The 25,392-nt window shown below is 39.2% G+C and overlaps 1 long non-coding RNA gene across 1 annotated transcript in view; it reads left to right on the forward strand.

The window, feature by feature from the left end:
- Nucleotides 1-450: 450 nt before the first annotated feature.
- LOC140655194 (uncharacterized) overlaps nucleotides 451-25,392 on the forward strand; it is a 122,930-nt gene continuing 97,988 nt past the window's right edge. Inside the window, exons 1-2 of the long non-coding RNA XR_012043703.1 lie at nucleotides 451-495; nucleotides 22,868-22,927. This is a non-coding gene — a long non-coding RNA (uncharacterized lncRNA). The remainder of the gene's footprint in view (nucleotides 496-22,867; nucleotides 22,928-25,392) is intronic.

Here is a 25,392-nt window from a genome sequence, read left to right on the forward strand (position 1 = left end):
GAAATATGCATGTGTATGCATATGTTTTAAAGAAAAAAAATGTTATCTGATCATTATAAAAGGCTGTCTTGGCTCTAACAGGTATAGTTATTACAGGCAAAATAAAATATAGAACAGATGGACATTTTTGGTAGCCTTCTGAAACTTTACTCATCTACAGGGCCAAAATATGTGTGTTTGTACTTGGGGGTGTGTTGGTATTAAGAGTTTGTTTCACTTTTTGGGTTATATTGGTGTAATTTTTGCCCATGCAAAAATCAATTTTTATTGCCTGCACGACGTGACTGTACTGCAGGCCCATCACTGAAATTCTCTGCCTGCTATTGCTGTGGCTATCTAATTTTTGAAGCCACATCTGGCAAAATCCCATGCAATTAACAGCAACACATGTAGCACTGCCTTTTTTTTAAGTACCACCTTTACAGTGTTTTCTCTTTCCTTTGCAGTATTCAGATCTGTCGCATTGATGTCATATGAATAACACCTTTGCAGCAGGTACTTTTTTAAGAAAATCAGTTTCTTTTGCCCTTTGACTATTCAGTCTGTAATTATACATTAATTGTGCTGCTACTGTGAGATTGCTTCTCCAGCTTATAGTTTCATTAACTCTCCAGGTCCTGACAGATGGTTAGAAAGTAACAATAGATTTGATCACAATATTTTCCATTTATTGAGTCCAAGGTGGAAATGTATGAATTCTTTTGTCCTCTTCCAGTATGGTATTACACATGCAACAATGGATTCCCCACTGAGAAAAAAAGAGATGCTGAACCTCCTTTCCTTTCCACACACTCAAAATTTTAATATTGTTAAGAAGCAGTATCTATTATTAGCACTACAGTGGTAACTAGCATCTCAAGTAAGTGGTTAGAATGAAAGGATTACCTTTTAAGACACTCTTTCCATGTCTTTTACTATTTCATAAGAACTCAGGTGAGTCCAGTTAAACCCAATTCTGCAAAGAACTTCATGTCAGCAGACTCTTCTGCTTACAAAAATCTCCACTGACTTTAGTGCTGTAACGTCTCTCTGTCCCAGATGATCAGATAATAAATTCTCCTTTTCTCACACATAATGAAGTCTTTCAATGGAAGCAAAGAAATCTTCTCTTTACTTCCACTGAGGTGAGCGAGCTGTATGAATACAGAAGTAATAGGCTTTGGTAGAAAAAGGGAGAACACTGGGTGCTTACAAACAATGTAGCTGCAATGCAGCCTCTTCCACAGTATCTTTCGGAGAGTTCTGCACCTGACTGTCAGGGTACATGGCACTGCAGCTGCAAGTGGTGGGAGCAGTGAAGCAGAACTATTTTCAAAGAGCTTCATGAACTTGCAGTTGTCTGTAATTATAAGGTGTTTTGCTAGTATTAATACTTAATTGAAGTGCATGTGTCTGGTTAGCTCTAAGCACTAACCTACATTTTATAGTAGTTATTTTCAGTATTAGGTACCACAGCGGAGAAGGATTAGGTTTTCCAGGCAAATGCACTTGGCTGTGATTAATCACTTTTCCCTGGAATGACCTGATGTTGTTCCTTGACTGTACCAACTTCTAACTTTTCTGAGTAACACCTGATTAGCTGCCTGAGAAAGTTTACAGAAATGCTGTATTCATATATTGCATAAACAGGATTGCATTACTGTCTTAAACCTATGATGATTTAAGCATATGTCGAAATTTAAGGATTAGTCTCTTTCTGTCAGCTTCTGGAGGATTGGAGGCTACTATTGATCAGTGGATGTAGCCTGTAAGGTCAATGTATTCTGCACTTCCCTCTTATCAAGCCATTAACTTTGGGTAATCTAAGGAGTAAGCACTGGATGATTAAAGCAATCTGTTAAAAAAAAAAAAAAGATACTTTTTTTCCTTTATGTGTAATGTCTGCCTTAAACACAAACTTTAAGTTTATCATGGGTTTCTTGTAGAATGGTATTTACTATATTGATAGTTCTAGTGTGTAGGTGACTGGCACAGAAAGAATACATTTCACACCTAAGAGATGACAACCTAGGGGGAAGAAAGAGCAGATCAGTAAGGAGGTATGACAGTGTAACTTCACCATAATAGTCTGTCAATGTGCCTTGCTATTATAAAGATTACTTCTGCCATGAGACTAGGTTAGGTTCTGTTTAGTTCTGGGCCTTGGCTGGCTCTTTTCTAGGAACTGCAATGAGACCAACACTTCAGGATTTTTCTACACTGACTCATCATCAGTCACTATCTGAGCTAGATGGGAGCAGCCTATTAGGATTGGAAAATTTAAAACACAGTTGTCAGCCATCTCATGAATATGAACTTTGTTTCATCACATAATGCTGCTTGGTTCCTAGCTGCCCTTCTGTAGGTGTGTTGTGTTTTTAAAACATAGATCTGCAGAGAATGCTGCTACCAATTTGCTATTTCCTTCAATTAGTTTCTTGCTAGAAGTTCTACATAGCTGTGTAGCATCTACTGGGAAACCAAGAGTGCAAATGTAGTTTATTTTTTCATCATCTTAGTTACTGTGCCAACTGCTCTGAACCCAAAACAGTTTATTAACTACACTGCATTCTTAAGTGGTTTATTGTGCAGTATCACAACAATTGTAGCAACACGATTCAAGGAATGTTTTTAAGAACATAAAACATGTAGAATAGAAAGATTAACATATTAAATATATATTTGTGTATATATATTAATGTTTATTCTAGAAATTTCTAACTGGGCATGAGGTTCAAAAAAATAGGTTTTCCTACTTTTCTTCTGAAAAATTCCAGATAAGAATATATTATCATGTATATGTAAAGCATGTATGATAGTGTATGTGTAGTTAAAATTACACAGTCTGTTCACAGTAAATGCAAACAAAAAGTGTTTCCAGTCTTGTGACAACATTACTACGAACCTACGATAGACTTTGGTTTTTCAAAAAGCAACAGGTATTTTTCGGGAGCTTGACTCTGTGATTGGATAGATGAGTACCACTAAAAGAAAAAAGAATTGAAAAAACTATTCCTATATATCCCACCAAGTATCACATTTGTTGTGGCAGTGTTCTTCTAAATAACATTTTTAGGCAATGAGAAATGTATACTTGTGTTCTGAGCATATGTATGCTGGCTCAGAGCTTGTCAATATAAATTACTATCTGGTAAACAATCTAGGTGCTTGATTCACAGTAGGTGACCATTTTAACAACCTAAACATTCATTTTGCTACTAGTGATTTTGGTTAACATTTATGGTCATGTCTACATATGGACACAGGGAAACTGAGGCAAATAAACTGAAGATGTTAAATGTGTTTAAGTTAAGAATATTAAGCCTCATGTGGATGCTGTCATTCAGCTTTAAATGGCCTTTGCTGCACCATGGTTCTTTTCCAAGAACATGCTTTTTGGGAGCAGTAAGACTCTTGTAATCAAGCAGTTTACAGAGCTGCTGCATCTACCAGCTGAGATGTGGTAACTGACTTCTTGTATGCTCTCTGTGCATTTCCTTAAAAAGGGAAAGGTTGGTTTAAATCACTCTTGTTGATCAGTTTAAGTTTCCCTGTTTTACTTTGCACTGAAATGGACAGATACCTCAGCTGAGATGCCTACAGCAAGTTCTCAAATTTTTTTTACCTGCCTTGCAAGAACATGTCTTGATACTCAATCAGTTATTGATTAAGTATTTTTGCATGTAATTATGTTCAATTCAGTTTCAAGGACCCCTGTATCCAAATCAGCCTATGAGATGACCTATGCAATACTTAATTTTTTTGGTACATGTTTATCAGTGCCTGTTTCAGCTCTGCAGGCATTTTTCCCCCCTGTAACATTAGGTGCTTGTATGTATCAACTCCTTTCCTAGTAGTTCCTCATATTGGATTTGATTTACCAAAGTATTAAAGCATGTGTGTATTGGTAAGTGTAAGATTAGTCTGAAATTTTAAGTGTTTTGCTGGTTTGGAGTCTCATAAATTATTTATAACCCTACTGCAGAATGAACAGGCTCAGGGCTTTCTGCAATTTTGTGTACATTCCAGTTCACCACAAAGCCAAAGCCTTTAGACTGGCCAAGACTCCTGGAAAAGCCACTGGCTAAAATTAAATAGTACTATATTTAGTAATAATGAACTCTTTGAATATATGCATGTATGTAATTGCTTTTTTACTGGGTGATCGTGGAGATCTTTAACTCTTCCATAGATTCTTTATGGTTTAAATAATTACCTTATTTAGCATGCATACTGAAGATTTGTAACTTTGTATTAGTAGATACAGGAGTTCACTGCCATCAGCAAGTACTAAATGGCCAAATTAGGCAATAGGTAAAAAAGAAATTGCTAGATAGCATCAAATTTCTGTATATATGTATAAACTCCTTCCATATACAGTGGAGATATAAATCCACAGAATAAATCACATTGACATACTTTTGAATTTCTTATCTGTGCCATATTCATTAATTCATCTTGACTAAAACTCTTCTAGTGTACCAGACCTCAGAGGAGCTTCAAGTAATTACAATAAAGAAAGTAACCTAATACAAAAATACTTCCTTCTTCCTGCCCTGAGATCCTGAACCTACAGTTATTTTCACATAATTGGACCTTGTACTTGCAGAAAATTCAGTAGGACTCATTGTAAGATTGCTCTGTGAATGTATACATTTTGTTCTCTGTTCCTCATAAACATGCAGTGGTGTCACAGAAAAGACAGTGTGTATTCAACACTGTGCCACTCATAGGTTTAAAGATCATTAGGATTGTAGTGAGAGTTTTATCCTGTTGCAAAGGGAAGAATCCAGAATTACATTGATCCATGCAACAATTCTGGGCTTGAAAAACCTGTCCTCATGACATGTTATGTCCATCACATTTGTTTTAGAACCTTTTTAAAGTGTACTGAAAACTTGATCGTCTTTCTCTTAGGCTCCTCTATAGCTAGATTCGTAGCTATTAAGAATTAAATTGTGAATCTCTTACACACAGAGAAGATCCCTGTGCTTTGCCTTACTTTCCTGTAGGGGTCAAGTGTTAGTGGACTGGATTTTTGCCCCATTACACAGGTGAGATTTCCCATGTGAGCACTCAGAGATAGGAATGAGAGGTTCATAAATCCTGTCCTAAAGGAGCTTGGCTATAAACCACTAGTTCTGTTAAAATATTTTAAACTCATTCCTATTTAAGGTATTATTTTCCATATGATATCATGTGTTCAGCCCATTGTCAAAAAATAACACTTGATTAATAAAAATTTTAACATTTTTTGAAACTAGCAGATGTTTGGGTTCTGCTGTCTTGGAGCTGCTGGAAGATGAGAAGCAAAAATTATGGGCTACTAAGTTTGCTGCAGATGCTCTAAAATTTCAGGGGTGAAATGAGATTCCTGTTTAGGTTTTGGACTCTGTGTATAGAAAAATGCCCCTGATGCCAGGCAACAATACTTTCCATGTGAGTGTGCCATTCTTTGCTGTTGCATACTGTGTCAGCATTGCCAATTAAATGCGGTACACGGTGGTAAAGTGTGTGCAAACTGCTGCCAAATGAGGGTCAATAGCCTCAGCAATGTCACACTGTGCAAAGCATGCTGCGCTTGTGAAACATTTTCTCCTGAGACAAACTTTCTGTATTCATTACAGTTTCCCTCACAAAGCAGTTAGCCAAGCCTATACTCACATTTTTCACTCGTACTGTATTTGATTTACATCAGCTGAAGGAAATGGTAATGTGCAACAGTGACTGTGGAATTTAAACAGAAACCCACAAGGGATCTCCATACTGCAGGCCAACTTCCAAATATGGGAGAAGAGAAGCAGCTGTAGTAGCCTGGGAAGCCATCCTCAGCACAGCAAGGGATGCAAAATAGTTGGGAGTACATGAGCTTCTTGGAATTTGTTCAGAAAGGTAACTGCTCTAGTGCTTTAGTCAGAATAAAGGAATGAAATACAAATACTGTGATAGCAGAAGGAAGCATTGTTGAACATTAACTGTCTAGGGCCTGAACAACAGAAGTGCAGCTACTTTTTTCCATTCCATTTTTCAGTATGTAATAGTGCACTTACCCCAAATCCAAATGTGTATCCATACTCTGCTGACACCAGTCTGTTGGTTTTCCAGATTTATCAGGAGGACTCATAAGAAGAAAGCTTGTGAAAAGATTAATGGGGCTTAGTACCAGGTCTGGTTGAAATTCTGCCACAACAGACTCTCTGAACAGAACTAAGCTCACCAATATTTAGGCCCCACATTCTACAAATCCTTACTCAAAGGCTTAACAAGAGCCTTTAATATGTATTCAACATAAGGAGGACCTTTAAAAAAAGGCCCAAGAAAGTAGAGGATCAACAGATTCTAACTACTAGCTAGTAGATTCACTTGTATTTAGCTGTTGCAGATTTTTGAGGCTTCTGACTTCCATAAACAGCAGTAGCTGCATGTCAGTGAGGCACATGGAGAAGCACTGGCCTCCAGGCCAAAGGAGTACAGAACCAAACCAGCAAGGTAAAGTCTGACAGAGTAGAGGGCTGCAAAGTGGTTCACGTTTCTAGCAAGTCACTGTTTACAGAACACTTTGTAAGTGGTACCCTTATTTGCTGCTTTATAGACAAGGTTTAGGACCTTTTGATAGGATAAGAATAAATCTGGCTTTTAGAAACAAGGAAAATGAAGCCAATGTCTTACGAATTGAAATGCCATTAGAAAAGCCCTCGTACAGAGGTGGTCTTTTTATGTCAGAAAATAATTTGTAGGCTGCTTTCCCTTACTCTTTCACAATGAGCTGTGAATTTTCTAGAAAAATAGCTCAGGCTAGAATGACTATGGAAGAGATAGGGTGCTGCTTGTCCCGGGAGACTCGATGAAGGTGGAGGTAGAAAATTCTATTTTTCTTTTCAAACTTTCTAAAGAAGTATCACACGTCCTCTTAGCTGAAGACAGTTGATTGCACTTTGTTTCAAACTTCTGAAACTGACTTTGCTGTCTGAACAACAATTGAATTTGGGTTTCTTTTGGGTGCTATATTACAGTGGTGTACGTGAAAGTATATTATATATGTCATTAGGCAAAAGCATCAACATTTCTTTCTGCAGGTTCTAAACAACTTCTTGTATGTCTTCACCTTGAGTTTCCTCTACCACTACCGCCAAAAAAAGATACCATGTGCAAGTTGTAATGGGAAGGGCTCCTAAATTTCAAGTCACAAGTCTCTCGAATTAGGATTGTAATGTTAAAATTGCATCATAGTGATTGAGCTAAGGTGCCATCAGTGAAAGATTTAGTAGGAGCGCTACTAAGTTACACCATTAGCTTTCAGAGCTGTCTGAAATAGGAAATGTTGCAACTTTGAAAAAGTTGTTTCTGCCTAACTGCAGAAATGTTGTACTTTACTTTATTCTGTAAGACGACATTGCTTTGGCTGCTGTTTGAAAGACCTATTTTACCCCTCAAAAGGCTTAAACCCTAATGCCTGATTTGGTTCTGCTTTTCATCTTCCATCCCTATACATGATCATGGAGTCCAAAAAACAGTTTGCAAAGATGTAAGACTCTCCCTCGCAGTACATGCTTAAACTGCTCAGTTTTTAGTTGGAGATTAAAAAAATAAATATGTGCTATCCATAGCTGTAAATGACAAAATAAGGGGTTCTGAATGTTAAGTGCTTATAACTTCAGTAGAGATATATTTTCACTATATTGTCATAAAAAGATGTTATTGATTCCAAAAGTTTATATGGAACAAAGTTCAAAAGTCCAAAATGTTCAAAAGCTATTTGAACAAATTCACAGTAGATAATCCCATCAGGGTCTATTATACACAGAGACACTGTTTCTGGCTCAAGAAGATCCTCAGCTTTAGATTTTTCAGCTGGACATGTGTACTTTGGGAACTGTTATTTTATTCTTGCCCCGCTTTCGTACTCTTTCATAGACATCTACTGTTGACCCCTGTCAGAGCTGGGATAGTGTGCTAGATGACACACATGGTCTGACTGTGCATCTTTATGTTGTTCCTGTAAAATGATTCTGCTCTAACACCTCAAATCAAGAAAGGACTAAAATTGGTGTCAGGGTAATGAGAAACTTCAGGGTGATGATGTGCGATAAGAAAGTAACTTATCTGCTGTTGCTGTTACTTCCTCTTTTCTGTGTGACTGAGCTTTTCTTCCGCTAGAATTGACTCGTCTCTGTCACAACAAAGATACATATTGTATAAACACAGCACTGTTCCTATTTCAAAATTAGTGATAATGTGAGGGAAAACAGAACTCGTGCTGTATCGTCATGCCCTGACCCTGTGGACGACCGTGAACACAGTGATCCAAGAAGTGTAGCTGCAGGTCAAGTCATGCGATGGGGCTTGCATCTGGTCACGCGGCAGAGACTGCCTGCTGGACAAACCTCTAACTGCCAGGAGTGCTTTTAGCACTCAAACCATGAGCTGTAAGAAAAAAATTGTACATATATTGAAGATACCCATTTGTGTACCCCCATGCACCTTATTTACATGCTTATGACACTCTCTGTGAGATATAATCCTTGCATCTCCTTCATGTAAGCTGGGAGTAAACTTCTGGCATCTCTCTTGCAAAAAGAAGCCTGAAAACAACCTCCCAGGGCTTAATGCAAACCTATTTTCTTTCCAATTTCTAATCATCTCTAACAAACATAGCCTAAAAATTCCATGTGTCTTTAATTAGGTTTGCATTTCTCTTCGAGACTGGGAGAGAGGGCAGAGAGAGCATGATGCAATAGAAACCCAGGGAAAATTAGATCTGAAAATGCAGTAAAGAAAACAGACTCCGAACAAAGGACTGAGACAGGGAGAAAATTTCTTTTGGGAAAATCATATAAGCATTCTACAGACAGGACTGCTTTGAGTATCTGAGAGCTTTCACGAAGGGAGGAGATTTTATTTTGTCCATGAAATGACAGTGAGCATAGACTTTCTTTTAGCAAAGGAAACATGCCTTCTATATTTTAATTTCAAAGTAATAGTAAAGGAGAGGAAGAATATGGGTTTAAACTGAAGCAAAACATTTTAAGATACCCCCCTACATCCGAGCTGATACAGTTCATGCATCCACAGCACAAAACCCTTGGGAGGTCAGCTTCCTTCAGCTCCTGTAGGAAACCAGTACTTCTATAGCTTTCAGGAAGAGTTAAAAATAATATCACTAAGTGTATTTCCAAATGTGACTATCAGCAGGGAAGGCCCCATGCTGCGCTAGCTGTTGTCAGTAAAGCTCTGTACAGGCAGTGTGTTTCTGAGGGCTAGTTATGGTACTTGATGGCTGCAAAGTGTACCACCTGGGCACAGTTGCTTTTTGAATCTCGCGGCTGAGAGGATCCTGGCGATAACACAGCAATCTTCACTACTGAACACTGCAGTCTGGTTCTCCTTTTAGCTATCTAGTTGCAAAATACAGGATCAATATCAGTTTTGTATCTGAAGTACAAAGAGAATCATGGTTCATCGATTTGCATGGCTCAGACCCAAAAAGCAAGTACCTTTCAAGTGGTTATAGAAAGGGCCTACAGAGCTCCTGGTTCCAAGAGACTGGGGACCCCTTTGATTGCATGTCAAATGTTCAATGCCAAGATGAGATATAAATTCTAGTTGCCACATGTTATGGTAGGAAGTAAACCTGCCAGTGCAAGAACAGATGGCATTACATGAGGGCTTTCTTACATGGAATGGAAAGAGAGATTATTATGTCCATGACACTGATCAGCTGGGGAACACAATAGATAACATTGTCTTTGGATTTTTGGATTTGTATTTGTGGATAGGCTTTACTTAAGAAAATTTATGTCCCATTCCACACTAGCAAACAAGTATCATTACTCTTTGTAAAAAAATAAAAAAGTGAATTCAAAAAGAGCACGAGTATTTTTTTTAAGAAATAATATCACAGATGACCTATGACACAGTGCAAAAATCCAAAGCAGTTATGCTGATTATAGTAGTGAGAGGCCTGTGTTTACTTTTTTCACACAGTCTTTAATAGTGGGTGCAAGCAGATAAGCTCAGAGATGCTGTATGAGTGGAAGGCTGTGGCCTTTGCACTGAAATCCTGCAGATCATATTGAATCACAGTCTACACCACTGTAGAGGGAAGGAGGAAGTGTAAACATTCCACCCTGGCTGCTGCCACTCTGCTCTCTCCTTTGCCTACAAGGTGGGAAGGAGTAGAGTTGCAATCCAGGCCTGACTTTGTCTTGTATCTCTAAGAGAACATTAGGAAAACAGCAAATAAAACTAAAACAAAAAACACCCCTCCCATCCTCCCCCCCCCCCCCCCTCAAAAAAAAGCACCTAACCCACAAACAACCCAATATACTGAATCTGCATAGCTTAAATTCTGCTCAAGGTCTCTCCAGTCCAGGATTGTAATTGCAGGAGCTGCATAAAGGCAAGAACTTGGGAGGCCCAGGAGTAGAACAAGAGGGAGTGTGGACATGCAGGGAGCAGAGAGAGAACTCCCTAGTAAATGCAGAACCAGAAGAACAACAGGTGCCAGAGGCCAAGGGTTGAGGTGCCTTGTCACAGAAGAGCTATGTAAAGAATCTTGCCCAGCACCTGTCCATAGTGTCCCAGGCTTGGTTGTTCTGTGATAACATCTAAAGCTGCCAATATATATTAAAAAAAAAAAAAAAAGAAGAAGAAGAAAAGACAAGAAGACAAGAAAAGACAAGACAAGAAAAGAAAGAAAAGAGAAAGAAAAGAGAAGAAGAGTAGAAAAGAAGAAGACAACAATGATAATGATGACATTCATTTGGAAAGAGTCATTTAGGAAAGATTCAACTCTGGGACAAGCTGAGACAAAAAAGGAGTCCTAAGGAAAGAAGTAGCCATTATGATAAAATAATTGTTTTTTTACTGAGAACAAAATAACTTAAAAGTACATGCAAACATAAATTGAGTTATATTTAAAATGGTCGTAATGGCCTATAATCAGCTTTGAGCCTGCAGTAAGACATCTTAAATACTCTTAAGTTACAGCTGACTTTCACCTTACATTTGAATGTACGGACACTGCAAGAGCATTCCAGGGAATTAACCATGCAGCTGATAGTACTGCAGAATGGAGAACTGTGCTTCTTCCCTCCATATCCAGTGTATGGCTCTCCCACCCCACCCAGAAGCAAGGGAGTTTTGTTTCTTTCTACTGCACTGTTTCCACTTCCACTCTCTGTAGGCTGAATTTCAAGCAGGGCAATACATGGGAAACAAGGTAGCACTGCCCCACTGGCCTGCAAAATCAGAGAGATGGCAGCTGACACCTTGGAAATGTATTTTCTTGCCGTTGTCATGGTCAGAAGATAGCTTTTACAGTGAGAAGAGGTAATCTGGCACTACTGCTAATACTACTGCAAACATTTCCATATGCATGGAATGCTCCAGAGCTTTGTGAAAATCACCAGGCTGTTTCTCTTTTCTCTTTTTTCATTCCCAGCTAGCACCCTACAGCCACACTGAGTTCAGACTCCTTAGTATTCCAGAAGCAGGCAAAGATACTTTTATTTGATCTAAGAAATAGAAAGTACTTCCTATTTACATTTTGCTAGGAGCACAAATACTTACACAGACTTTTCATAGGAAGGTAGCAGTTGTCACATAGATCAGACCACTAACCTGTCAAGACCAATCAGATGGTGGCCAGTCCTGACACTTTCAGAGGAAGGTGTAAGAAACCCTACTGTATTCAGTTTGTGTGGCAAGGTTTTGTTAGTGGGGTGGCTACAGGGGTGGCTTCTGTGAGAAGCTCCTAGAAGCTTCCTCTATGTCCGATAGAGCCAATGCCAGCCGGCTTCAAGATGGACCCGCCGCTGGCCAAGGCCAAGCCAATCAGCGATGGTGGTAGCACCTCCCTGATAACATATTTAAGAAGGGGGAAAAAAAAACCCTGTGAAATTGCAGCCGGAGAGAAGAGTGAGAATATGTGAGAGGAACAACTCTGCAGACACCAAGGTCAGTGAAGAAGGAGGGGAGGAGGTGCTCCAGGCGCCAGAGCAGAGATTCCCCTGCAGCCCGTGGTGCAGATCATGGTGAGGCAGGCTGTCCCCCTGCAGCCCATGGAGATCCATGGTGGAGCAGATATCCACCTGCAGCCTGTGGAGGACCCCACGCTGGAGCAGGTGGATGTGCCCGAAGGAGGCTGTGACCCCGTGGGAAGCCTGTGCTGGAGCAGGCTCCTGGCAGGACCTGTGGACCCATGGAGAGAGGAGACCACACTGGAGCAGGTTTGCTGGCAGGACTTGTGACCCTGTGGGGGACCCATGCTGGAGCAGTCTGTTCCTGAAGGACTGCACCCCGTGGAAGAGACCCACAGTGGAGCAGTTCATGAAGAACTGTAGCCCGTGGGAAGGACCCACGCTGGAGAAGTTCGTGGAGGACTGTCTCTCATGGGAGGGACCCCACGCTGGAGCAGGGGAAGAGTGTTAGGAGTCCTCCCCCTGAGGAGGAAGGAGCGGCAGAGACAACGTGTGGTGAACAGACCACAACCCCATTCTCCATCCCCCTGTGCGGCTGGGGGCGGGAAGAGGTAGAGAATTCGGGACTAAAGTTAAGTCCAGGAAGAAGGGAGGGGTGGGGGGAAGGTGTTTTAAGATTTATTTTTTATTTTTCATTACCCTACTCTGATTTGATTGGTAATAAATTAAACTAATTTCCCCAAGTCGAGTTTGTTTTGCCTGTGACAGTAATTGGTGAGTGACCTCTCCCTGTCCTTATCTCGTCCCATGAGCCTTTTGTTATATTTTATCTCCCCTGTCCAGCTGAGGAGGGGAGTGATAGAGCAGCTTTGGTGGGCACCTGGTGTCCAGCCAGGGTCAATCCACCACACCTACTTAGGAATTCCCACCCAAGGTAGGAGATTGTTGGTTTTTTTTCACCCCTGTAATGTGGCAGTGAATTTCTCTTGTTACTTTTCTTGTAACCTGAAAGGTTGAGCAAGTTCATTTCTGCCATGGAATAGTACATGCTGTGTCAGAATTTAGATGCATGCATTCCACTACATATGAAAATCCCACTAGGGCAGTCTTTTTTACAGGCTGTGTGATTCACGTACTGGCAAAATGACATTCAGAAGTATTTGGACTTACAAAACTGCTGAGCTCACAAAACTCCCATTGTAGTCTATAAGAAATACAGATAAAACACATAATGATTTGACATTATCAACAGTGAATACTCCTATCTTTTTGCTACCAAAAATTACTATTATTAAGTAACTGAAAGTATTGTTTAGCAGTAATAGCAATATCAATTTATCTGCTGGTAGATGGATCTCCCTATTTGTGGACGTTCTGTTTTCTCTGCAAGTAATGGTATTACTTATATCTGTCGATGCTCTTTGCAAGTTCATTCAGCACTACGTATTTTTCAAAGGATGGGTTAGATATTAGCTAATGTGTAGTACTCTCTTCTGAGGTTGGCATGGAGTAAGTCCTTATTTTAGAAAAGAAGGAACTGAGACTATTTAAAAATAAACAAATTTTCATTCTTTAATAGTGCCTGGAAATTGCTAAGTCATATTTTTAGGCTTAGTCTATGGATTGCTCTTTTTGAGACATTTGAGACCACTGTTTCTATGTGCTTTTATTTTACGTGATTTGACATGAACACAGTAATTACACAATTGAATGTTGATTGCCTTACTGTTAACGCACTCAGATGTGTTAAGAAGTGGTCTCAGAGTTAGCTTCCCAGTTTAATGTTATTGTGGGTTTTAGACAGTAGTCTTGGACACAGCGCTGACTTAGCACCTGAGTACACTGTTGGTTCTCTTCTGCTGATTCTGGATATTCTAAGCTAATTCTTTTAACTTCTCTAGCTCCAGTAATATACACAGCCGAGAATACATTCTTTTGAATTCTTAATCTTAGATGTTAGATTCCAGATAGAGATGATGTGATACTACTTATGTCTTGACAGTCTCTTTTCCTCCACACTCCCATTCTTGAAATGTTTGGCATAGTTATAACTTCCTTACACGGGGATGATTTATTTACTCTATGTAAATTATACTATTGTAAGACTTCTGCATGTCTCTCAAATGCTTATAAGAACTTTTGAACATGTGGGAGAATACTTACTGTTAGCTACTAGTTGTATATACACACACAAAAAAGCGGAGCTTATACCTCAGTCTTTCATAATTTCTACGTAAGCTATGATTTGGCCCAGATTTCTTAAGTACTTAGCCCAACTTTGCAAAATTTTATCCAAACCCTAACCGTGCAAGGAAATATCTTTGCCAAAATCCTCATCTCACTGAATTAAGTAGCAGAAATCACACATATTTTAATAGAGCAAGGAATTTACCCCTGAACTTCAAAGAATTTATGTGACCTGGAAAAAAATCCACAAACTTTTTTCTCATTTCAGCATTACCAGAGCTTTTCATTTTGAAGAAACTTGCAGAATTAATGCAACAGCATTATATGTTTAGGTATGTGCACATTATTCCCAAACACATTCAGTCTAGACTTAAACTCTTGAGAGTCCAGAGGTGATCCTGGATATTGCAAAGGAAGCTGTGAAGCAGAGCAGGAGCTGCCCTTGGATTGTGTGCATAAACACTCCAAACTTTACTTAGTCTGTTTAAAACTAAATCCAACTTCTTGCAGCAAATAAATTGCTTCTGGTATACAAGTTCCAGATACTAGCTCAGCTATAGATGTGGTCAACAGTGTTTGACCACAGTAAGTAGTGATATGGTTAAAACTTAGTGCACAGTCTTTGCTAGCTCACTCTTTTTGCAGTGAAGTGATTAGCAAACTGCACAGAGGTTGGCATGCATGAGGTACGTTTGCGAAGAGCCACAAAGGAATAAGTAATGTATGGGAGGCTTTATAACTATGATGGAAGTTGGGGAATATCGATTTAGTTGTCGAATTTTAACATCTTCCAGAACATCTTCCAGAGTCTCCAGAGCTTTCAGACAGGCTGGGAGATGACAAGCAGCTCGTATAGGCCTCTGAGACAGAATTTATATAGTCTGGGACATTCCAACATGCTTTTTGGTAACAATAGTCTATTACCATTATGAAACTGCTATTAGCATTCTCCTGAGAGGTGAACATATCTCCTTGGTTATGTTTAAAACCCCGATAGGAAGTGCCTCAACTGCAGTTGGGGGCAGTGCTGCCCATTTGCTAACAATTTACAGAGTTGTCACAATGTACAGAGTAGAGCTGTGAACTTTTCCTAGCAGACCATTTATCCCCCCTCCCCTAGTAATTCTAGGAATAGTCTGTCCACTTCATGTGGGACAATATTAATTTTCTATTTGTTGAAGAACTGGGCATACCAAGTAGCACTCAGAAGGCTAGCAGAAAGAGAAGTATTTCTTATTGCAGTGGAAATCGTATATAGTTACCATGAAAAAGTCAGTAAGGCAGTGTAAACTATGATTTTATTTTCATGTTGTCATCTGCAAAGACACAAAGGCCTTTTCTTTATTTGGAATTAGGCCTGCAGACACTGATGTACAGGAAACAGTACAACCTCCAGTCTTGTAAGAGAGACAGCAACCTTGTGCTTTTCTCAATCTTGGAGTAATCTCCGCTTATAGTATTTTTTGTCCATTTTTCTTGTGAGTTTACCTTATACAGGAACACCAGAAGCTGCAACTGTGGCTTACTCTTTCCATATAGCTAGAAGAGACCAGATAGATAGTGCCATAGATTTCAAATGATCTGCAGTGTTGCAACGACGTGGGCTGTGACCTGAAGTCAAGTTTTTGATGAGCCACACCCCAAGGTGTACAACTCACTGTGAATGAGACACGCGTTCTCAGTTCAAAATATTTCATACAGAGAAAAGATTTTAAAAAAGAAGTAAAAATGAATCGTGTATGAAAGCTAATTTAAAATCCCCTTTAAAAACCAGTCACCTGTAATCTCTTCAGAAATACTAGAACAGTTCATAGCTATCACTAGGAATTCAGTGACAGGTCATGAGATAGACTCTCTTTGTGCTGTGTGTATCATCACTCCCATTTAGCCCCTTGGCTAATCTAGTTCTTATTAACTCACAGTCTGAAACAAATTCATCACCCACATCTGTACTTAGGATATAGCTTTCTCCTGAACCTGACATGGTGGTGTGGAAGAGAGTTTAAAACAACATACTAATGCAGACAACTCGTCTCATCATGCCCACAAGCCCCAGTGTCAGCCAGCTAAACTTTAAAGAAGTTCCCCTGTGACTGTAGTATGTTCAGACACTCAGTAGTGTTTTTTGTTTGAAGGCTGGAGTGTTGTTGTTAGCCTTTTCTTTTGAGAGGCATAATTTTTTCTGCTTATTATCTGATGAAAAAAACTGCTTTCATTACATCCATTTAGGTAATTTTCTAATCCCCACTAACTCAGCATTCAACGTTACTGACTCTAAAACTTCATAAGTTTTCTTGTTAGCCTTACTACTAATAGAGCAGTAGTTCTTGAGTTCTTCAATTATTTAATGCCATACAAACTCTTAAATTAATACATCTAATTCCCATATCTCTTTTGGGGAGAAAACCTCAGAAATGGGGCACTCTAATTCTAAAATCCCAGAAAGTAGTTTGAGTCACAACACTTAATTACAACACTACACTCTAATTACAATGCTACATGAGTTTTCAGGATTTGACTTATTTTCTGTTGTCCCCATTAAATGTGCTAGTTTACTAATGTATTTAGTTTTCATTAGGCTAATCTTTATCGGTGGCCAGTACAGGCCTAGGAAGGGATTCAGAATTTTCCTCTATTTAATGTCAAATGTTTTTGCAACGTGGATACTGCCTATAAATCTGTTGCAAAGGAATTTCTTGGTACTCTGATTGCTTCTGAGACTTAATAATATCGGAGATGGTGACTCCTAGAAAATATCTTATATAGCTTAGGAAATGAGCTTTTCAGAGCAGGATGCTGTAGTTCACAAATATGAACTCTACTTCTGCAGGAGTTCCTGGTTTTGGTTGTGGCCTTGAAGGTTCTACAGTGCATCCCTTACTGAGAACTGTCAGGGAAGCTGTATCACCCGTTCCATCTTCAATTTAAAGCTGTGTGATAGTGGAAAGCTAATGGCTAAACTTCTATAGAATCAATCAATCATCTTTATGATGGGTTTTGGAAATATTTCTTTGAAGTGTCAGGTCATTTGATGGTTTAAGACAGTTCATACTTTTAAAAGTACTTTTTAAAGTGCAGTTTGATTCTGAGATGGGATTATGAAGTGGCTTGGGAATGCTCTGTGTTTGCATCTTGGTAGCTATCTCAAATCGTATCAGTTTATAAACAAAATGCTATTTCTGACAGCTACTGCTGCAAATTCTGATTAGAAAGTGAAAGCCAAGGAGTGTTTTCTTCCTGTTCATTAATTCCTTGCAGTAAAGAGCTCAAGTACATTAGGAAATTTGCAACATGAGAACCTTTGTAAACCGACTGTTTGAAGCCTTGGTAGCTATTCAGGAGACAGAATAAAGAGCACTTTCCCAGAGTGGCATACAATGTGCATGTACTATAGGAATAAAAGCAGAAGATGCCAACTTTTCTCACCGCATTCATAAAGCTGGTTTGGAATAGTCCTTAAAAAACAAAACAAAACAAAACACAAAAACCAACCAAACAAAAAAACCAAACAGTTGTACTTGGGTTTGAACTGGCACTTTCAGAAGTAATGAAACTCGTAGTATAGAAAGAACCAGGTGTCTTTTGCTCGGGAAATTGGCTGCAGTGTATTCAAACACAAACTTAGCCCAGTATCTGGCTTGAAGCTACCTGAAATAGAGCATCACCAATGAGGATTATGTTGTAATTTAAATTTCGTAGGACACTGAGTTATTAATGAGAATCCCTAGATTACTACAACCTTTTGAACAACCATTGATTCTAGCAGCATGTGTAAACAACTCACCAAATATTTTGTTCCAGATTTCTTGCAAGTGTAGTGCATGCTTATTGCAAGCTTCCTCTTCTTCCAGACCACTAACTGTTATAACAACATGATATAGTGTAGTTGCCAGTACTGTTCTATATTTCTGAACTCTGTAAATTCACACTTGCTAGCAGTCATGCACAAAATAGGAGAAGGCCTCAAAAATAGTAAGGCTGATGAAGATTGCTATAAAACAAAACCAAATCCAGTTTAACAGCAACTAAAGCTATAAGGTTTTGACCATCAGATGGTTTTTGCTTTAGCAGAAAAAAGAGATTTGGGATCTTGTAGCACCAAATCCTAACTTTTCATCCCACTAAGTGATCTGCGCTAATAACTTTCTGTAATCTAAAATAAGACACGCAGACCGGAAGTATAAAGCTGCTGTTTTTCTGTGGGAAACTAAAGGCAGATTCAGAGTTCCTTGAGTCAGGCTTCTTGCATTGTTTATTTGGAAAGACCTGGATTTCTGTTGCTTTGTCAGTAAGTCATACAAGAAGAAAATTCATCAAAATGTGATAGCTACATGGAGAAGAATCCCTTTTCCCCCCCCTGTTTCACTCAGCCATCACTGGCTGGGTAACTGGCACATGTACAAATGAACTCTCCTGCCCCTGAGAAAAGCCTTGGGGAAATAGCTGCTAGAGATATTAACATTTTGGTTTGTTCCTGTTTTCCTTTATCTGTTGACAAAAATATGATGCTTGCATCTCTCTCAGGCTAATCTATTACAGAAGCTTTGCCAGGGTTCATTGCTGTGCTGACATGCTCTGCCTCTGTGAAAGAGTATATATATCAGTACTGAATTCTTTCTGAAGTTTTAGTTGCTAATTTTTTTCCCTACAATGTTAAGGACTAGTTCAGGGTCAGGAACGATCATCAAATAGCAGAGACAGAATAGCCTGCAGTCCCATTTGGAAAGCTATGCTGTCTTGATACCAGTATCTTTGCCAGAATGGTGTAGGCTGGAGCTGTAGTGTCTCTTGTATGGGAAAGTGAATTGTTTATTTGTCATAGCTGCTGTGTGTCACAGTGGTTGCAGGTTATTTCTTATTTTGGGGGAGAAAATGGAAGGTAGAGAAATGGGGCATCTGTTAATAATTCCTATATAAGTATGTCTTGGTTGGTACAGTGACCAGAGCCCTTGAGGATAACTCAGGAACTGACTCTAATTCACAAGACTTGGCACCACAAGAATCCCTTAGTAGGCCATAGGTCTTACATGATGCTAAGATCTTGTACTGGCTCTGTACAAGTGACGGATATCAGCACCCCCCCTGTGCTTCAAGCTGAGCAAGTGTCAATGAGGTCACACTGCTAGTAACTGTAGAAAACAGTATGTGTAGGAGGGGTGAGGGTTAGGCCCATGTATTGGTGCAGTCTCCACTTTGTCATGGTGTAGCTTTTGAATTGTTAACAGTCAAAACTGCCCTCCATCTAGTTTCCTGTCTTCCTCACTGAATTGTATACAGCTAAACTATGCTCTGTCTAGTGATTTTCTTGATTCTTGCTGTTGTACACTGCTAGGAAATTTTCTTGAGCTGCCACACTCCTAAGATAAATAAATCCTTCTTCCCACTCTCCAGCCCTCCTGTATCCTCTTTGATATGGAATCTTTTATGTCAACACCAAAACCTTTTCAATTACGTTTCATAGCAGGTCTCACTAAATGAATGGTTATACATCGCTGTGGCTCTTTTTCTGTATAGTTACCTGCAGTATTATCAGGACAGGAGCAGAACCTCATCATGTGATGCTTATCTGTACTGCAGCTTTTTTCTGATTCTTGCAAAACAATACTAGTGCTCAATTAGTGCACAGTTGCCAAAAATATTGCAATTACTTTTTCTTACCTCTCAATGATAATGGCAATCTCTGTATTAACTAGAATCACTGCCCTTAGTATATTCCCTGTTATATAACTGCCATGGTTTTATGACCCCAATAGCCAAATAATGTTTACATTCAGACAAATTTGACTCAAGGAGTCCTAGAATGTCATGACATAATGCTGAAAAGGCAGAGAATGTTATATTAATCTTACATAAATTGTAATTTACATAATTAAAATTTAAAAATTGTAAGTTGATAAAAGTTTAAAAAGACAGGCATGAACTGGGAGCACAGTACAGGGGACAGTTTATTTTGACTATTGTTTCAGTAATAATCATTCTGCTTAATTTGATTTGATGGTGCACTATCATGATGGTTAGGGCAACAGGAATATTCTTTAATAAAAAATGTCCTGCTACATGTCCATTCCCTCCCCCGCTCCCCGCCTTTGAAATCTTTCACAAAACTATTGCAGGTAACTTGAGAATAGCCTGAGAGCAAAACTTGTAATGCAAGGACACGTGAGTAAATCCCACAGTGATCAAAAAATGTGACTCTCCCAGTGATCATTATTATGACCTTGTGACCAGCAGGAGAGAGGAGCATGGCTTAAAGATCACTAAGATGTCCTATAGACATGCAAACATTTTGCTATCTTCTAGAAAGCAGAGCCTGCTACTCCTATTCAGTGATGTCTTCCTCACAGTGACTTATTTCTTGAGGTTACTCTCAGAGTGACAACATTTCTTTCAGGTAAACAGAAATCTCGGAGTCCAGATTTTTGTGGTCTCTTTTCAGCTCTGCCACTGATGTCTGTCTGTTATCGGACAAGTCTAAGCATCCACGGCTGAAACAGGTTTAATATTTACACATCTCAGAGCAATGAGTCACATCTTGATTCTGTCCAGTAAAGCACATAGAGTCCATCATGAAATACAGAGTTATTTCCAGACAGGGCCCCTCTCTGAAAAATGTTAACAGGTGGAAACCCTAGTAGATAAATTAACGTCCGCTCTTCAAGAGAGGGTTATTTTTACCACCAGCCTGAGTTTGGTGAGTGCAAGTGTACCATGCAATGGTATACAGAAAGCATTTATAGCTAGAGTGCTCTGGACCTGTCCCTCCCCCATTTTTAAAGCAGTCTGATAAAGTGTGTGCATTTGTGTATTCATAACACCTACATAAGGAGATTATTTGATTTCTAGGCACAGAGTTAATTTGATCACGTAGACTGAGAGAACTGGATCATGAATAAAGGGCACCCAACACCAAGTGCATGGGTGCTTTGATGAAGAGAAGTGTACAGAATTATTTTTCATTAAAATACTGCTTGTCTTTGTGGGGTTACTGATCTCAATAAGCTTACAGCCACATGAACATATCTAGAATTTTTATATGCTTATATATGAGAAGATGTCTAAGGGAAAAAGCGTTTTTCTCCCTCCACCACTTTTTTGCTTGGGGAAATACTAATTTGTAGCTTCTCAGAAAATCTGCGCCTTTTTCCCAGTGTCTAGCTTTGTCTTTTACACTTGGAGAAACAGGCATGCCCATGGAACTGAAGAATTTTTATGCAGAAAGTCGAGCTGGTAACTGGATGCGATAGTCTTGTCTGCTGGCTGCACTTCTGAGCAGGAATGAGGCCTGATCACTCGTGGAATTCCCGCTGTCTCAGCCCAAGTGGATGGGCAGTGACCTGCGTGCTCCCCCTGGCCCGGCAGCTCTGGTCGTGGCTCATCATAGCGACTTCAGTGCCTTTGACACCACTGTCTGCTCAAGCACTTGAGGCCCACCAGTGTCCCTTTGTGTGTAGGATAGTGGTGTCTTATAAAAGCATGACACATTCCTACAGTGTTCCCGACAGAAAAGAGTCCAGATTTTTCTGGGTCCAGTGTTATGGGGAAGGGCTGTACAAAAGAAAGCCCATGACAACAATGTAAAATGATAAGTCACGTTATGCTATAAATAGAGTTTAAGTTTAGGAATGAGGAATTCAGTAGTGAATCACCTGAACTCTCTTTCTGACTTACTGAATATATTACATGTTTTTAGAAAATTCTGCATTAGTAATACTATAAAAATCTGCTTTTGTTCATGGATTGCATTGCATATCCACAACTGAAAAAAGGGAGGTTGTGCTCCCCACATGCTATTCTAGCTAGGCCACTAATTTCACATATTTTAAGATAACTGCTCTGTGTATTTTCATTTCTTGGTCTTTTCTGAAACACCCAGTATGAATGCCAAATAGAGGCATGTTTCTGATGAGTATCTTTTCTCTAGAAACTGGGCTGAGAGCCACAGACTTGCTTCCAGTGAACCACCAAGGCTTCTTTTAATTTGATGACCTAAGTTGCTGTTGAATTTAGATGAACTCAGACAAGTTTATAAGTGAAAGTGTCTGTCTTTCATTGCTAATCCTTTGAGCTATTCAGTCCTTTTAAATCCTCTTCTTTTCAGGCTTAAAAAGCCTACATCTCTATCCAGACACTTTCAATGTTCTGCTTTCAGGACTTAAAAACACATTTCAAGGCTCTTCTTATATTTAAGATGATACTGATAACTGCAAAGAAATCTGTTTAGCAAAGATGTTTGCAACATCAGCCAGCACACAATATTTGTTTAATTGAGGTATAGATGTGCCTAATTAACTAAAATACATTGCTTGCATATTTTAAAATTGTCTTTTCTAGGAAAAGTCATATGAAGCATGTAGTCAGGTTATCTGATGTCTTGCTTAAAAAAATTATCCACCAATAAAACATCACAAAATCTCCTTTCAAGAAAGAAGTCAGCAAATCATGTCATGATTTTCAAGGTAACATTAACTAGAGACTGGAATACAGGACAACAGCAATGAAATGGAATAACATGCCTGAGTTCAGAATAGTCAATGTTTCATATAAATAGGCTTTGAGACAAGGGTAGAAGAAAATTTTGTGTCATGGGCTCTCACATGTTGAGCACACTTTGACACTGCAGCCTTCTTTCCAAACCTGGGCACTTGGAGGGGTCACCATTGTTGTGCTATCACACTGGAGAGAAGCACAAGTTCCCCTAACCAAGCTACTTCAAGCTCTAAAGTGCCTAAATTTCTGAAAAGTTACTTCCCTGTTTATGAATTTTGTTTTTCTATTTTCAGTTCTTATTTAGTGTCAGGCTGAAACCAAGACCTTTGATGATTTTAACAGCCAAAAAAAGTGTAAGTAAAAAAAGTGTAAGTATGAAATCAATAACCTAGTATTTATTGAATCTGGTAAGTTCTACAGTTTCAGTGAGACTTAGTATCTTCTCACAAAACATTCCCCATCTTTATCTTTAAGCTTATGATTTGAGTTGAGACGGTGATCGTTAACTCAGGTAAATTTTAAGAAAGATAGATGGTGACATAAAAGGGGTTTTTTTCTTTTTTTTCTTTTCTTGTTTTTAGTTAAAATCAAGCACATCACAGAACATAATATATGTTTTCATTAAATTCTCAACAGCAGAAGTTGCCGTCTTTTACTGAAAAAATTACAACTTCTAGCTACTCATGGAAATTGTTCTTAGAATACTCTTTTAAGGTCACGGAGAGTCAAATGTAATCAATCATCCTGGAAAATGGAGCCATGCAGACTCAGAGAATCTGAAATTGTCTGAACTTGTCAGCATAGGGAACTCTGCACTTGCTTAGTGCTTGCTTAGTGTGAAAGAAAAATGTTCACAGCTACTATAAGCAGTAGGAGATGGAAGATACTTAATTTTTTCTGAACTTCAAAAAGCATTTTAACAGACACTCATGTAAGTGCTGTACTCATCTGGCAAGGTAGCATGGCGGTAGTGTCTACTGTCCTAACCTGATATTAAGTTACTAGGCAAGCATATTCCTACCTCTTACCCTATATTAAAAAGGTATCAGGAAATGCTATACTCAAAAATGGAGAGGCAGTTCAGCCTTCAACAGGGTAGGCTTGCATTTTTCTCTGGTGGAAGTCAAGGATTTAAAGAAATTACCCTTAACCTTTTGGAGATTCCAGAAAGAACTGCACTGAACATGGACTTGCTTTAGTTTTAAATCCCTTCTTTTACAAGTGCCCCCTCTACTACGGTATGCAAAATCTGATGCTTACAAGTCCAAAAGCTACAATATGCTTTACATACTGAAACAATCATCTGTGCTAGCTGTCGACTCTATCATGGAGATTGATGCTAAAAATCTTGATGCATTCCTCACTGTGAAACACAGTATTTTAAATAAAAGAGAATAGTTCAGTTTAAGGCATGCTAACAGATGAAAACAAATGTCTGAGAAGCAGAGTTTGACCTCCCTAGTGTGTTTTTTTCTTCCTGTGCCTTACACCAGAAACTTTAGCAAAAGGCTTCCACTTATCACAAAGCCTCCCTTGTACGGACGAAGAGGGAATGCCCCCATTTCCGTGCACCCTGGGGGGCTCCCTGAAACACCCCTGTGTTGCCCTGCCTTGCTGGTGCCCTGGGAGCAGCCTGACTGAGCAGAACATCGGATTTGTTCCAGGCGCTGCTGGCTGCCAGCACGTTGTAGGACTAACTTGTGAGGAATGTTCCCCTTGGCAGGCAGCCTCCTCCTGGCACTGGCGCCAAATGATATCAGCCATAATTGTTGCTATTTATGATTTTTCTTGTTGTTTATATGAATCACTGCTAAGACAGCTAGGTTATCCCAAATCTTTGAACAACTCGTACATTGGGAAGCCTGACAGTAGGTAGAGGATAATATAAATGATTTTGCCTTGAATCTATGATTTTTTTAGCTGAGAGATAAAAGCATATCTGCTTGAGCTTGGAGTTCCAAATCCAAGAACTGCTGAGTCGTAGGAGTCCAGCATCGACACTGTCTTGCTATGTGTCCTGGAAGAAGTTTCTTCAAAATTTCTCTTGGTTTTCTTTTACTTACACTTTTCTCTATTTTCTGTTAATTTGCTTTTTGTTCAGCTGCTTTGAAACTAATGTAAGCAAGCAGGCCCACATGTAAGTAAATATTCCAGCACTGAGAATAATATCACCTGTATGCAATGGGTCTGACTGTGTGTTAAACCCTGAGCTTCTTTGTGCGTGGATGAAAAGTATAAATAAAAATAGTAATTCTGGTTTTGGCTGAAACTAACAAACAATTAAAACCATACAATGACCCTGTCCTTCTATTTCACTTTTTTCTGAATAAGCAAAATGCAAATATACCAAAGAATATATGAAAATCCTGAACTGGACACTGCTGTATGTGCCCAACAGCTGTGATCCGAGTTTGCACTACCAGAAACCCTGGGCATGCTCACTGTCACAGGCATTCTGGAAAGTGTTGAGTAAACCAGCTATGCATACACATAAAGCAGGTGACTTTACTGTGCAAGTACAGTGTCATATGAATGCAGGCAGCTTTGATCAGGAAATCCCAAGCAGAAATATATTTGTCCTTTTCTGTGTGTCACTACTAAAGCAGACAAAAAAATCCATTTCCTGTGAAAGAGAGAACATTGTATGCATGCTGCTCCTGTGTGGGGTTTTTGGATGCCTACCATAACAGCATAGGCAAATAAATCTACTCTTTGGTGCTGTAGAATAACCTTCTGCAGCACACATTGGCTAGTAGAGACTTCTGTGGTAATACTTGAAGGATGCTTTAAGTTCTAAACAAGGAGGATTGTAAGTGTT

This window comes from Ciconia boyciana, chromosome 8 (genome assembly GCF_034638445.1).
Source record: "Ciconia boyciana chromosome 8, ASM3463844v1, whole genome shotgun sequence".
Classification (NCBI taxonomy): Eukaryota; Metazoa; Chordata; class Aves; order Ciconiiformes; family Ciconiidae; genus Ciconia; species Ciconia boyciana.